The sequence below is a fragment of the Podarcis filfolensis genome (assembly GCF_964270895.1).
Source record: "Podarcis filfolensis genome assembly, chromosome: 14".
Taxonomy (NCBI): Eukaryota; Metazoa; Chordata; class Lepidosauria; order Squamata; family Lacertidae; genus Podarcis; species Podarcis filfolensis.
In genome coordinates, this window is record NC_139616.1 from 13,834,170 (window position 1) to 13,849,285 (window position 15,116).

General features: G+C 46.7%; 1 long non-coding RNA gene across 1 annotated transcript; it reads right to left on the minus strand.

Annotated features, from left to right (window-relative positions):
- Window positions 1-5,909: 5,909 nt before the first annotated feature.
- Window positions 5,910-7,745, minus strand: LOC310749781. The gene is made up of 2 exons (XR_014541777.1): window positions 6,503-7,745; window positions 5,910-6,381 (listed from the first exon to the last, which is right to left on the minus strand). It is a non-coding gene; the product is annotated as an uncharacterized lncRNA (long non-coding RNA).
- Window positions 7,746-15,116: the final 7,371 nt, after the last annotated feature.

A 15,116-nucleotide genomic window follows, 5' to 3' on the forward strand; every position in this document is an offset into this window, starting at 1 on the left:
TTATAAATGATGAGCTATTAGACTATAATAATAGTTACTGAAATGGAGGAGAAATTCAGTTCAGTACACACCTGAAGCCAAATCTGTTGACTTTGCCCTTTCCGAAACACTATGTGAACCAAAACACAGCTTTCCTTTGAAATCCACTTTTCCAAATTTTGCAACACAGCTCTCCAAACAATGTTCACAAAAATGCATATATTAGGGGGGAGTGTGCATTTAAAAATGTAGATATTAGTGAAAATAACCTACAAGCAAAGAACAGGAAGGGTTTAGGGCAGAGAAGGAGTGCTGTTGTTCCAGTTCAATTCATGAAACAACGCAGGTTTGCCTTCTGCTCTCTAGTGGCGTCTAGATTCTGACAAAAGAGTTTCTGGAAGCCTTGCAACATAGGTGGATCTGAAATGTGAGATGCCAAGATCTGCTACTGCTTGCAAACAAATAATAATAATAATAAAATTCTGAAGGCTATTATAATGTCAAATGTGGAAGAAGCCATATTTAACATGTCAAACCTACTCAAGTCGTTTAAGACTGAATGATATTTACTCCGCCCTGATCACAAGGAAAAGAAAACCACAACCCCAGTTTCACATGGTCAAGCCCAGTGCACAGATTGTGCAATTCGATTCTTGTGTGCAAGGTGTGTTTTTCTTGTAACAGCCTTGGATTTCTGCAGCGTTGTGAAATCCAAGGGTGCTCAACTTCTTGAACTTGAAAGAAGGAAATGAGACAGAGGAAGGAAGCTACAGTTTTAGAGGTTCCTAGTCGGGTATTCAGATGCTGTTTCTGAACATGGAATTGGTCCTATTTCTCTACGCTTTTAAGAATTGGCAGTTCAGAACATTAAGAGCACCTATGCCCATCATACTATTGGTTTTTTGTAAAATCTTGGTGTTTTATTGACAGACCCTTAAGAACAGCCATATCAAGCGTAACTTTTAAAAGTTCCAAAGGACTGACATGAAATACAAGGTTTTAAAAAAAGAAATTAAAAACACAGATTAGAAATATCCAACCAGGGAAACACAGTGTGCATTCTCCTGGGTTTAAAAACCAAACCAGCCCTGCAGTGTGGGATAAAGCAGGAGCAAGGCTTCAGCCAGTGTAAAAAATAAATAAACCAATGTTTCAGCAGCTAAAATCAATCGTTTTCAGCCGACACTCTTTCTGCAGCAAGCAAAGCTTTTCTGGTCTGGCATTCACTGTTATGTTGAGTACGTAGCCTTTTCTTGACAGACATAGTTAAAACGTTTGTCAAACTCTTTCAAAAATACAACAACAAAAAACACAGTTGCTGGGTTTGTTTGCTTTTTGTTTAAAGTGCTTATAGCTAAAACCAGTGCTTTTTTCTTAAAAAAAAAAAAATGTTTAGGCGTACTACTCATATTGAAATACTGCCCCTCAATGAGGCCAAAGTTAGATTCACAAAATGTTTGGGAGTATGCGTCCCCCCAGAAAAAAAGCACTGGCTAAAACATAGGGAAAGGCACATCGTTTTTCTGGTTTCTCTGGCAATGGCCATCGGAAAAACAGGATGTGGAGCTCTGGTTTGTGGAACATGTAGTGAACCCAGCCCTGGCTCTCCTGGACCCCCAGGTTCTGCCACTCTGACTCAGACATGAGGTGGGTCTTTGGGACCAACTTGGCAATGTCCTTGGGCCAAGACGGAGCCATCAGACTACTGGTTGATCTAACCCAGTATTGACTACACCGGCTAGTTGTGGTTCTCCAAGGCTGATGTTCTCCAAGGTTGTGGTTCTCCAAGGTTGATGTGAGCAATTGAACCTGGGACCTTATTCCTGTAGAAATGTTATGGATAGTAGGGACGGATATATTGAATAAGTATTATCCTTCCTTCACCCACGCTAGTGAGTGATGCAGCAGGGCAGAGTCCCATCAATATAGCAGGAAGCTAGTTTGCAGATTCGTTTGAATCTCTTTAGTTAAGTAATCCAATCTGGCTTGCCCAGATGATGATGATGATGATGATGATGATGATGATAATAATAATTTATACCCCGCCCTCCCCAGGCAAGGCCGGGCTCAGGGTGGCTAACAAGCAATAATAAAAATAAGTTGAATGAATACAACTTAAAAACAAAATTAAAATACAACATTAAAATATTGAAACATTGAAATATTAAAATGTAGCCTCATCGCAGGAGGAGAAAGGAAAAGAAAAAAGAAAGAGGGGGAGGGAATCAAACTGGCTCCAAGCCAAAGGCCAGGCGGAACAACTCTGTCTTACAGGCCCTGCGGAAAGAAATCAGATCCTGCCGGGCCCTGGTCTCATGAGGCAGAGCGTTCCACCAGGCCGGAGCCAGTGCTGAGAAGGCCCTGGCTCTGGTTGAGGCTAATCTAACTTCCTTAGGGCCCGGGACCTCTAGAGTATTGCTATTTGTGGACCTTGAGGCTCTCCATGGGGCATACTGGGAGAGGGGGTCCCGTAGGTACGAGGGTCCTAGGTCCAGATGGGTTATTCCTGGTGTCCCCCTTGATCTCTCTTAAAAAAATAAAGACACAAGTAACAAGTAACAAGAAGTCCTTAAAAAGTAACAAGTTTACCCACATTTCAATTTTTTTGAATAAATACATATTAATAATAATAATAAATGAGCTATCGGTGTCATGGTTTTTGCCAAAATATGATGTCATCCAATTCACTCGGAAATGGTGCCAATCACCTGCAAATTGCCCCCTGCAACGTTTGGAGGTGCAAACGCCGTGTTTCCAGGTAGGCCAAAAAATAAGCCCTTGGAGCCCTTTCAACTTCTCACTCCACTTTCACAGTCTTGAATCCTGGCAATCCTGTAGTGCAGGGATGTCCAGGCAGTTGATTGGGGTCGACAGATCGATCCCCGGGTGACAGCAGTCGATCGCTGGCTATAGAAGGAATTTATCCGCCCCCTAGTGCTGTTTTTCATTTTTGCATGATCGCTAAAACAGAAGATGGAGCTTTAGCTGCCTTTTTTGTGTTCTGCTGAGCAGTTCGCCCTACCGTCAACAACTTTGACTTGCTCTCCTTAAAAAAGGTCAACAACATAATGCCACTGTAATGGAATGGAAGAGTAAAGATTTAACAATGTGAAGGTGGAGAATGAATGACAGCCTGCTAGACACAGATATTTGAAAGAACTAAGAAACATCTAAATTCATGTTTTGAACTAAAGGTACTGACATCAGTGTAGCGTGGGACGCAAGCAAGGCTGTTATACGAAGATTCTTCCTGCAAAAGAACTTATTAAGAAAGATTAAGAAAAGTGATGGATAATGAAAATAATAAGAAGCAAAATGTATAAGGAAACTATTATAACTAACAGTAGTGGTAAATGAATACAGACAGACAACAAGAATTGTATAAACATGAGGACTTATTTGGTTATGGATACACTATGGACAAATATGGGAAATGAATAACAGTATATAAAATGGAAGAAAATAATGCGATAAAATTATATGTGATTAAAAAACCAGAAGAAAGAAGGAGGGAAGTCAGCTCTGGAGAGGAAGTATAAATGTAAAATGTAATACAATATGTGTATGTCAGGGAACTGCCATCGGAGCCAGAGGCGGAGGCAAGGCTCCAGAGGGATGCCGGAGAGGGTCCCAGTAGGGAGAGAGGCAGCCCATCTGCTGGGGAAGGAAAGCAGCGTAGCACCAGTGGAGAAGGGGGGCAGAAGGGGGAATTGGCGAGGGGGCTCCAGGACTCCTCGCCGGAGACCAGCGGGGAGAGCACGGGTCCTCCGCTGCCCACACCCTCCCTGCGCAGAAGACTTCCGCGCAGGGAGAGTAGGAAGAGACTAGGCGTCAAAGAACTTCTTTGCTGGAAGAAGTTCAAGAAACGCCCACTGACGGATTCTGCCAGCGATTGAGGCAGCCACGGGAGAGAGGCTGTCCAGACAGAAAGGGTTCACCCAGGTAACCTAGCCAGGAGTGGCAACAACTTACGCACGAGCAACCCCTAGAACCATTACAGTGTATGTGGAGCATCTAATTGAAAAACTAATAAAGATTATTTGAAAAAGAAAAAAAAGGGAAAAAAAGGTCAACAGCTTCGACCTGCCCCCCCCAAAAAGGTCAACAACTTTGACTCCCCCCAAAAAAAAAATGGTAGCTCACTGGCAGCATTTTTTTCTGTAAGTAGATCGCAGTCCCTTGGGAGTTGGACGTCCCTGTTTGTGTTCAGGGTGAGAGAACAACAACACACAGCCATTCCCAGAGAGCCGCCTCCTTTGCAGGAGTAAGGAAGCCAAGGAGAACCAGATGCCCTACAAGAGCATCTTGGATGAGATGGCTTTCAAAGAGGGTGGGACAATTGTATGGCGGAGAGGCCTATCCATGATCACTATCCTCCACAGATAAAACTGCGGTACTCGAGTGCCAGCTATCCTGAGGGAAACTTCGGAGGGAACCAGCTACTAGATGGTTCGAACCTCTAATCACTCGCTTTACCAGATAAAACTGGGTGATAAGAAAAACCCTGCCAATTATAGACCCATTAGTTTGTTAGATGTAACCTCTAAACTATATGCCAGGCTCCTTCTTGGGAGACTGGAAGAATGGGCAGATACAAATAAGGTGATATCTGAAGTCCAGGCAGGATTCCAAAGAGGGAAATCCACATTGGACCAGTGCTTTGTGATGAACTTTCTGCTATGTAAATACATGCATAATTTGAAGCAAAAATTATATGTCGCTTCTATCGATCTAAAGTCAGCTTTCGATACGGTCCCAAGACATGCATTGTGGCAAAAACTGGAAAAGACAAATATAGACCTCCGTCTATTATTTCTCATCAAAACACTGTATACTGACACATCAATACAAGTAAAGGTGGATCTGGCTGGCCATCTCACCACTAGAAGACCATTACTGGAGTCAAACAGGGGTGCATTTTGCATTTTGGCACCTTTCCTGTTTAATTTTTATATTAATGAACTGGAGTTAAAGAACTGGAGGGCCTACAGTTTGCCCCTGTCACAATTCTCACCCAAAACTATCAGTATTAATGTATGCTGATGACCTAGCGCTTGTATCTAGAACCCAGGTGGGCCTGAGACGGCTGCTTGCAAAATTAGTTCAGCCTCCACAGTTGGAGGGAGCAACGCGTCTGAAAAGCACTTCCTGGAAGTGCTGCAGGAATTTATGTACAGGTTGGGGGGGTAGCCCCTCCAGCAGATATCATGCACATGCAGCCCACTAGAAAAATCAGCACAATCACTTTTGTGACTTTTGTGATTTGTCCCCACAAAACACTTCATCACAGTTTCTTCCTATCTATTCAAAGGGCCTTTGCTGCACGATACCAAACTGGCTCACAGGGAAAACTTCAGAAATTCATATAGACATGTGAGCTCAGCTACTCAGCAGCCCCTCTGCCTGAGTGATAATTCCTGGCATCCTGATACCTGAGTGCCAGACAGGTAGCCATTCCAGAAATAACCAACCCAGATGAAGACAAAAGGGTGTGATTAACTTGGCTGGGAAACAGGGAAATGTAAATATCTCTTTTGTTACACTTGATGGGTGTTTGGTGGAGGGCAAGGAGAACCATGGGGCAGGGTCCAGGATGCTCAGATTACTGCCACCAGACCTCCCCTTTCATGATGTAACCATGATGTATTAGTGGTGTAGCTTGGGGGGGTGTAACATGGGGATTAGCAGCTAATAAAAGTTTGGGGGCTCTTTTGTTCGGGGCTTCCATCTTGTTCCACCTTGTGGCAGGTGTGAGTCCTGTTGCAACAGTCTTCAATAAAGACCAAGCCTACTGCCTGCTGTTTTGCTCTGGTATTCCTGGCTTGTTTTTTTGTCCAAGGGAGCCCTCAGATTTCTCCGTTAACAGTAGCCGCAGGTGGGGAGAGTTTCACATGTTTCACAAGGACCCCTTCCTTCCCTCTGCCCCAGTACCTGAGGCTTGTCACATCTCTCCAGGGATTTGGCCAGAGGAAGTTAAACGCTGGGGAAAGGCTCCATCCTTGCAAAGAAAACGGAGACATCAGCAGGCACCTGGCTCCCAGCCATGCTAGCACCTGTGGCGCATGAGGGTGGGGGACATGGAAAGGAAGCATTCCTATAATATAGGGCACTCAACTGGCATTTTCTCCTACCTGATCTTAGAAGGTTTCCCCACTTTGCCTCTGTACAGGCATCTCGGCTCCGTCCCAGCCAGCTTAGCTCAGAAGCAGCAGCCAAAGACTCCTATTTCTCTGAGCTGCTCTCTTAATTAGAAGAAACTTTGGCTGCTGCTTCTGCATCAAAGACGGCCAAGACTGAGCCATGCTTGCACAAAGGGGCAATGGGGAAGAGGCGCAAGGGATGGCAGCCGGGAACCACCGGGATGTTCTCTGGTCCTTCATCCTGGGAGCTGAAGTCTGATCCCTGGAGCCATGGCCCTGTGGAGGAAACAGGATATAGTATGGGCTCTCATGTGAATGGGCTCTATCTGTCCGCGGATTCCCCAATTATTGCATTGCCACACCATGCTGCTGTGCAAACTCACAGGGCATAAAATCACTGACGGCTCCTGAGTTTTGTAATGCTTGCAGTTGTACTCTGCGTCCATCTGGGAACTATAGCACCACACACAAACTGAGACTGGGAAGGTGGTGGAGGAGGCCCTGTGTTGTTACAGAGGTTACAGAACTTTCCTGCGAGAGAGCAGAAAGGAGATGCTCTTGTCTGAAAGTGGGTGGGCCAAGTTTTCTTTGGGAGTAATGTCAGGGCAGGGGCATTGGGAATCCATTTGCCACATCTGCCAGGAGGATACCAGGTCCTTCTTCCTCCACAGGGCCATGCTTCAAAAGAATGTTCTCCATCGCCACTTCCCAAGCTGATGGACAAGAGCGAAACTCATCTGTGGAATTCCAGTCATCTGTGGCATTCCAGTCCAGCCTTTGTGGATTGTAAAGTCCTTCCAAGTCTTTGAAGGAATCCATGCTACTCAGTGCCTTGCATGTCTTCTGGGATGTCCCGGTTGCTGTCTGAATGTGCCTGACTAGGAGAACGGCATGACTGGCACATGTCAAAACAAAATAAATAAATTGGAGCAACTGGTTGCTTTCGATATGCTGGCGATCAAATAATATTTCATAATAAACATTCTTAAAAAATAACAAGCAGTTTTCTTTCCTTCTCTGCCTTCTCTGGCTGCTGCTTTGAGCTCTGCTTAAGAAGTCTGGAGCCAGCTGGTTCTCATCAGTGCCTTCTCCGCGGAGTCCTTGGAGCTGCAGGTGAAGTCACTACACCTTCTCCCTGTTCAGGTTGCTGTTCAGCAGGTGAAGCTGATTCATGCCCCATGACGTTATTCCCTGCCCCAAGACGCCCCTCAACCTGCCAGATGGGTGCTGGCTTTCGGGAAGCAAGACAGTGGAAGTGTTGGACCAAGGAGGGGGAGCATGCACATGTGAGGCATATTCCCAAGAGCATTCCATGAAGTCCATGTCCATGAAATTTGCTGTAGACCCCAAATCTATCATCTTCTTCTTTGGTGATCACTTGTAGCCAAGTAAGATTGTCTTACATGAGCACGGTCTTAACAGTGAGCCCAGAAGTGACTATGGAGGCCAATTCTGGATCCACACATCCTTCCACAGTGGGGACATAAGTTTCTGGGCAGGAGTTGATCACGGTGAGGGTTTGCCAAGTGTGCCTTCCTCTTAGCTTGTTTCTCCCTTTCGTCCTGAGTTTGAGCGTCTTCAAAGCCCATGACACCTTTGGTAATGGCTGTTCTCCAATTGGAGTGCTCACAGGCCAGTGTTTCCCAATTGATGGAGTTTATACTACATTTTTAAAGATTTGCCTTCAGCAAACTTTTTCAGGAGGGGCCGGTCCACTGTCCCTCAGATCTTGCAGGGGGCTGGATCCACCCTCTCCTGAAAGCACCCCACCTCCACTCATGCCGCAGCCGCGGACACCGCCTTGTCTTCGGCAGCGTCGTCATCGTCCTCTGCCTCGGCCAGGGATCCATGGGGCACAGAGCCCATGCCCCTGGCCTGGGCAGCAGAGGCAGCCTCCCTGCCACTGCCGCTTCCTCCCGCACGGCTCTTGGCCATACGTGGCCGCCTCAGCGAGAAGGAAGGGGTGTCACCCATAGACGTCTGCAGCTTCGGATTGGCTGCAGGAGCTTCCTGCGGCCAATCCAAAGCTGTGCCAGCATCACCGCCCACCCAGAGGCGTCCAGGGTTTTGGATTGGCTGCACAAACCTCCTGCAGCCAATCCGAAGCCGCGATAGCGTCATGGAAGTCAGTCCCCAAGGGGCAAGACCTCTGTGCTGCACCGCTTTGGCGCAGGGCCTGACGGAGCGGGTGGCAGGGTCCGCAAAGTTTGCGGGCCAGATTAACAAGCCCAGTGGGCCGCATCTGGCCCCCGGGCCTTAGTTTGCTGACCCCTGGCCTTAATAATAATAATAATAATAATAATAATAATAATAATAATAATAATTTATTTATACCCCGCCCATCTGGCTGGGTTTCCCCAGCCACTCTGGGCAGCTTCCAACAAAACACTAAAATACAATAACCTATTAAAAATTAAAAGCTTCCCTAAAAGTTTGAGAGAGTCTTTAAACCTCTTTTGTTGACCAGCAGCATTGTGTTGTTGTTTAGTCGTTTAGTCGTGTCCGACTCTTTGTGACCCCATGGACCAGAGCACGCCAGACTCTGAACACCACCAGCATTACACTTTCCATTTTTAAGTTGCTTGGGAAGATGATAATCAGGCAGCTGGCAGAGCCCCTCTCCACTGGGCATGGGACTGCCACATTCCCCGGCCTCCACAGGAGACTCACAGTCCCTCTCTGTGTCTCCATTCCTTTTCAGCCACCGTCAAACAAGGGCGATGATGGCTGTCCTACTGATCCTATGCTGAATAGCTGCCCAGCCCAGCTTCAGGTCCCCCACCGCTCTCAACCGACTCTCAACTGCCTCCCCTCTAGCATTCAAACTCCTTTTCCAAGCCTCCTCCAACCTTCCCTCACCACTAGAATTCCACTCTCTTTCACCCTCCCTCCCTGCATGACATTCTAATAGAATTACCTTAATTACCCTATTACACACACTACTACTGTTATAGATTTAGGGGGGGATCCCACTAAGAAACAATTCAAGGCCCCTGAGAGACTAAGTGGAAATGCAAGAGAACTCCCTTGCTTAGAGGTGTGAACAGAGATGGGGGATTTGCAAGGGGGCAGGATAACGGGGTGTGAGGTGACAGGAAAAGAGAGGCTTTGAGTAAGGGGTGCTGGGGAAGAGGACGAGGAGAGTCTGGAATCCAACTTGGGAAGGCTGGCTGCCCTGCTGTAGGCTTGCAAGTCCCTCTTGCAATGTCCCTCTTGCAACGATTCTGTTGTAAGATCTGGACTCCCTCCGTGCAAACTGAAGGTGTAAACAGGTGAATAAACCGTGTTTCTTAAAGCTACGACAGTCTCTGCCACGTCTCAGTTCTCTAAAGGTGAGAGCCCGAAACCCCATGGGCTCTCGTCACCGCTCGGTAGAGAAAGGAGAGGCACCCAACTTTTGGAACAATATTTTATACACCCTGCCGCCTGAAATCATCCTGTTAGAAGCACTTGAGCTTTGTGTTTCTGGTTCCTAGGGAATCAGGGAAAGCAAGCTGCAAGTTCCTCATCCCTGTTCTAAAAAGCAGGTGTCTTCCCTCAAACGATCCTGGGAATTGTGGTTTGTTAGGAGTTCTGGGAATTGTAGGTCTGTGTGAGGGAAGCACTTTAAATCATAGGATGATTGAATTGTACAGTTGGGAGGGACCCCAAGGCAGTGGTGAAGGAAACCTCTAGGGCACCTGGGGCGGTGTGCCCAGGGGTGGAGCTAACTGACCATAGGGGCGTGGCACGATGTGCCGCACGGCACGACGCACATAGAGACTAGGGGTGGGGCATGTAGGGGCGCCCCACACCAATAGGGATGGGCAGAGGTGGAGCTAGCAGCAGCACATGTCCTGGGGGGTGCGCCGGTGGCAGGGAGCGTCCCGGGGGGGCACTGCCCGCGGCGATGTCACTCCCCCTCAGGGATGACACCTGGGGTGGACCGCCCTCACCGCCCCCACCTTGCTCTGCCTCTGCAACCAAGGGTCATCTAGTCCAACCCCCTGCAATGCAGGAATCTCAGCTAAAGTATCCATGGCAGATGGGGTTCCCACTTCTGCTGAAAAACCTCCAAGGAAGGAGAGTCTACCGCCTTCCGAGGGATTTATTCCCACTGTCAAACAGATCTTACTGTCAGAAAGTTCTTCCTGAAGTTGAGTTGGAATCTCCTTTCTTGTAACTTGAAGCCGTGGCTTCCGGTCCCAGCCTCTGGAGCTGGAGAAAACAAGCTTCCTCCCTCCTCCCTGTGATGGCCGTTGAGATATTGACAGGGTTGCATGGTGTGTCTCTAATAATAATAATAATAATAATAATAATAATACATTTTATTTATACCCCGCCCTCCCCAGCCAAGGCCAGGCTAAGGGCAGCTAACAACCAATAATAAAAACAAGTTGAATGAATACAACTTAAAAACAAGATTAAAATAAACATTAAAACATTAAAATGCAGCCTCATCACAGGAGGAGAAAGGGGGGGGAGAGGGGGAGGGAATCAAATTGACTCCAAGCCAAAGGCCAGGTGGAACAACTCTGTCTTACAGGCCCTACGGAAAGAAATCAGATCCTGCAGGGCCCTGGACTCATGAGGCAGAGCGTTCCACCAGGCCGGAGCCAGTGTTGAAAAGGCCCTGGCTCTGGTTGAGGCTAATCTAACTTCCTTAGGGCCCGGGACCTCTAGGGTTTTGCTGTTTATGGACCTTAAGGTCCTCCGTGGGGCATACCGGGAGAGGCGGTCCCATAGGTATGAGGGTCTTAGGCCGCATAGGGCTTTAAAGGTCAAAACCAGCACCTTAAATCTGACCCTGTACTCCACCGGGAGCCAGTGCAGCTTGAAAAGCACTGGATGAATATGCTCCCATGGCAGAGACCCTGTGAGGAGCCTCGCTGCAGCATTCTGCACCCGCTGGAGTTTCTGGGACAGCTTCAAGGGCAGCCCCACGTAGAGCGAATTACAGTAGTCAAGCCTGGAGGTGACCGTTGCATGGATCACTGTGGCCAGGTTGGGGTGGGGAACATAAGGGACCAACTGCTTGTTCTGAGAGAGAGAGAGAATATCCATGTTCTGTGTGTGTGTGTGTGAGAGAGAGAGAGAGAGCGCAAAACATTTCTCTGTCCCCTTTCTTCACCCTATTCAGAACTGCAAGGGGTCAGTGCATCTGGTTGGTAAGAAGATGGTCAGAGTTTGGAGCCCAGCCAGGGCTGGCTGTGGGCAAGATCCTGGCATTGCCAGGGGTTGGACTACATGACCCTTGGGATCCCTTCCAACTCTACCATGCTATGATTCTATCAAGCAGCTAAAGGAAGGGGCCAGGGAGCAAGATGCAGAAAAAGGAGAGGCACAATGTTATGTACTGAGTTGAATAGGATCCAAACTGCAGCAGTCTGATTGGTCCTAGAACAATAGGATTCAGAATGCAGCAGTCTGATTGGTCCTAGAACAAGGCAGCAGTATGATTGGTTGGCAGGAACCACCCAATCATGCTCCAGATAGAAGTGAATCCACAACTTGATTGGCTTACAGTAGAATTCCGGAATTAGCCAATCATGTGCAGCCCATTGTGTAAATAATGTATATAAAGCAGATACTTTGAGGGGACATTCATTCATTCATTCCTCCTCACCACTATGAGCTGAATAAAGAGCATGAAATCACTTTGCGACTCTGAGTATATTTCACACAACCACATACCCCAACAGGACACTCTGGCCTGACCCACAGTGGCCTCATCCCAGCACACTTTGACTCCCCCTGATTTTATTTTTCTTAATTTAGCTGCCTGACAACCCAACAGCCTGGCCCGTTTGCCAGCTGATGTCACAAAGTGCCGCTTTGCAAGCAAGCCCTATATTGCCCTGCAAGAAGGATGCCTGTCAGATGATGAGAGACTTACTGAGACAAATCATGATGAGAAAGAACTGTGAAGGTAGGAGGAGCTCCGATGCCCAGAGGAGTGGCTTCTTATTATTATTATTATTAAGTGGTGCATGTGGCTTGGCTCCCTGGCTTGACTTGTCCGCAGCTGTTGAGAAACTTGGCAGGTCCTCAGCTGTGGTCCCCAGATGATATTTTCTGTTGTCAATATCTGGTTGGTGACAAGGTTGAACCATATGGCCTTTCCATGCCTCTATACTCTCAACTCTAAGGCTGTGTAGACATCACACCTTGAAGTCACGAGTCGTTCCATTAAATGTCAAACTACTTTCCTAAACATGTTCTAGATCATTTTCAAGAGAATTTCACAAAGTTTCACGATCTTGCCACTGTGTGGGATGGGTTTGAACGGGAAGGAGAGTATACGTTAATTGAAATGTATTCCTCCATATACCCACAAATGTGAGCTGAACAGTTTTTTAAAAGCCCCTCCTTGACAGCAAAACTAAAAGCTTAGGGATTAGGCTGTGAAACCTTGTTTTGAGCAAGTCCAGCTATGAAGTCAGCTGCCTTCTGTGATGGAAAGGTTTGTTGAGTCACCAAGTGTTGTTTTTTTCCCCTGCCAGCAAACAGTTACCTAGCAACAGCTTCTGATTGGCCAGAGTTCCACGGGAGGCAGTTGGAGTGGAGTGAGAAACTGTGTGAGAGATTCATTTGGTCTGTGAAGGGGATTCTGTCAGGAGAGTTCGTTCTGACTAGAGATGGGAAGGCCTGGAAAAAAACTGGGAAAATGGGGGACGACTGTTTTTCCCCCAATTTTTCCGGGTTTTTTTCCAGGCCTTCCCATCTCTAGTCGGACAGAGCTGAGCAGAGCCGATGACTCTCAGTATATGCTCTAAGGTTCTGAATTGCAGAACACTGTTAAAATAGACAAGACACTGTCCCATATGGTATTTTACAGGAAAAAGGGTCCTCAGAGGGAATACTCTGAGAGGAAAGGGCAGTAGTGATTCTGAGGCCAAGGAGGATTTGGGGGTCTGTAAGGAAACAGTCCAGCTGAAATCCTAAATTCCTAAAGTGTGTGTGTGGAGAAGTCTGATGTATGAAAGTTGTGTAAAAGAAAGTAACTTTAAGCCTGAACAGCATATAGCATATATCTTGAGACTGTGGAGTGGTACCTCGGGTTACAGACTCTTCAGGTTACATACGCTTCAGGCTACAGACTCTGCTAACCCAGAAATATTACCTCGGGTTAAGAACTTTGCTTCAGGATGAGAACAGAAATCGTGCTCCGGTGGCGCGGCAGCAGCAGCAGGCCCCATTAGCTAAAGTGGTGCTTCAGGTTAACAACAGTTTCAGGTTAAGAACAGACCTCCAGAACTAATTAAGTACTTAACCCGAGGTACCACTGTATACGTTAATAATAAGCAACAGCAGTGTTTATTACATTTCTGTGGAAGAAGAAGAACCAAAAACTCCTGGTTTTGTTGTTGTCGTTTAGTCGTGTCTGAATCTTTGTGACCCCATGGATTCATGTCTTAATGAGGCATCTGATCAAGGCCTGTATTTTAAAAATGAGCTTAAATATGTTTTTATGCCAGGCAGAAGACCAGCTGGCTTTGGCAGATGTTTATCCTCCTGGACAAGGGCCCCCTGATTTATAGCAGGAGCCAAAATTCTCAAAGTTGTAAAAGAAAATTACAGGCTAGGAGCAAAAGGTCATACTGACCATACATATTACAGAATACAATCAAGCTGCAAAAACACAATTAAGAGTTGGTAAATAGTAGGATTTATTGTTTAACAGAAAATAATACTAGGTGCCTCCCATTAAGACTTGAGCCATATTTTCATAAGGTTAAAGGGCAAGAGCTAATGGGAAAAGCAGCTGGCCAGGAAAGGGGGGTGTAAACTGAAGAAGTTTTACTTTGAAAAGGCCTTTGCTTCTAAAAATCTATATATGTTATGTATAAGATTTGTTGGCTTAAATGTAATTATGCAAAGGATTTAGAAAGTAAGAAATGTTAGATTCTTGTGTTAGATTCTTATTTCATTGATGGTGTGTGAGAATGTGAACCCAAGATCTCTGATCTCTGTTTAAGATAAAAATTTAAAACCATTAACCATCTGTTTTGGAGGGCAATAGGGCAAGAAGGGCAAGAGGTGATCTGGTAATTAAGGTGCCTTGTTGAGGCAAATGTAAGATATATGGCTACTTGTTTGCCATTTATAGATAGGAAATATAGCTCTTTGTCTCCCATAAAAGGTAATAGGAAATGGGTGTATCTTTTATGATTGGTTCTAGCAAACAGCCAATAGGAATTTCAACCAGGCTGATTGGACAGAGGCAGCCAAAGGAGGAGCAAGGGGGCTGGGCTGAGGAAATATAAGTGCTGGCCATCAGGGCTGGAGTGGGCAGAGCTTTGGTAACCATATACCACTGTGTCTCTCATTTATTTGTCTGACAAATAAATTATTATTTTAATTTCTCTATTGCTGCGTTGAATATTTCATTCCAGCTAAGCGTTAACCACAAGCAGGGTGCTACATTCCTCTGCCTCCTGCAGTTTGTTCAAATAAAGTTTTCGCAAAAGAAAAACCCACTGTGGCTCATGATTCATTCTCCATTGAAAGATTTCACCTGAGAGAAAGGGAAACAGAAGTTGTGGCATGTTAATTCCACGGGGAATCCATTCCCCACATGTGCCAGGAGGTTGTGGTGCCAACCTGAGTGAAACAGGGCTGGGCTGGAGTGGGGGAGCAAGCCCGTCTAGCCCCAGCCCCTTGACCCCCTCCTTCCATGCCAGGGGTCAGGCCGTCGTGTGCCCAGGCAGGAGCAGCGAGCATCGGCAGCTAGTGGTGACAGGGGCATGGACAGCATGGCAGGGGTGCTTGTTCTGCCCCCCTCCTTCCCTTGGTCAGCTGGCCAGACACCCTCAGCAGCACTCAGGCTGTCCCCACAGTAGTCACGGTTTTTGTCAAAATTCTGACATCTTCCGATTCACTCTAAAACTGTGCCAAACACCCCCTGCAACGTTTGGTGATACAAACGCTGTGTTTCCAGGCAGGTCAAGAAATGAGCCCTCGGTGACCTTACCCACGGGTCAAGTTTTTCGCTAAAATTTTGACGTTTTCTGATTC